We start from the raw sequence: 1,099 nt of genomic DNA, 5'->3' as shown, positions 1-1,099 counted from the left end.
ACTCTTAGGAGTACCCCAAGGGCTCTTTTAGGGCTAATAAAAAAACTCCATTTTGGGGAATATTTTATTATGTTTGTCCAAAATTTTCTGTGTATGTCTTTTTAGCAGTTTTGCATGGTGCTGAACTCAAATTTAAATATATTAAGGCCTAAAACTGTTTGTCCATTTGTACCAAGATTTGACATCCCCTGGGGGACTTTTGAGGCTAAATAGGGAGGGGAGCAAATGCTGAACTTTGTCATTTTTTTTTATGCCTTGTTCTCTGTTCATTCAAGGGGAACCATGTATGCTTCACTTGTTTTTTTTGTTTGTTTTTTTTACATAGGACTAAATGAGCTTGGAAATAGAACTTCAGAATAACTTTAGAAGTTGGAATTGAAACGTGATAGATAAGATCATATGACAATCTTATCATCTCTCATCTCCATCGTCTTTCAGGACGTTTCACCACCGAATCCACACGACTACTCCAGTTCTCTCGATCTTGCATGACAGATTGCAGGCCCTGAACATTTTCCAATCCTTTGTCCTGTACCAAGTTGTTAATGTAGCTCATTCTTCTTCTACCACGGTTTCTATCTGTTGGTATCCAGAAAACTAGCTTTCTGGCTTCCTCTTTGCTGTGTCTCATGCAGTGACCGGCTACTCTCAGCCTTTTCTGCAGCACTTTCAGCGATACTGATGGTAGGTCACCATAAAGCTATTGGTTTGCTGCATGGCTCCTCCATGATGTATTGAGGGCCGATCCTGAGCATCCATGTGCAACAGCCATCCAGTCTCTTCTCCAGTGCATTTGTAAGAGTCCATGCCTCAGCACCATAGAGAAGGACTGTTTCTACTGTGGCAACAAAGAGTCTTACTTTCAACTTTTCTGTGAGAGTGGATTACCATATCATCCTCGACTTGTGACATGCATTCCATGCCAGTGCTATTCTCAGTCGAAAATCTTTTTCAGTGCTTTCTGACCATGCTCTAAGGTATTTGAAGTTTTCGATAACCTTGAGTACAGTCTCATCAAGTGCAATTGGGTCAAAATGCTTGAAGGCCTGTATCAGTTATGACAAATCAGACCAAATTCAAAAAGAAAAAAACAAAAATA

The sequence above is a fragment of the Euprymna scolopes genome, chromosome 4 (assembly GCF_053919585.1).
Source record: "Euprymna scolopes isolate OS-2025 chromosome 4, ASM5391958v1, whole genome shotgun sequence".
In the NCBI taxonomy this organism is placed as follows: domain Eukaryota; kingdom Metazoa; phylum Mollusca; class Cephalopoda; order Sepiida; family Sepiolidae; genus Euprymna; species Euprymna scolopes.
This window is presented reverse-complemented; position numbering follows the sequence as displayed.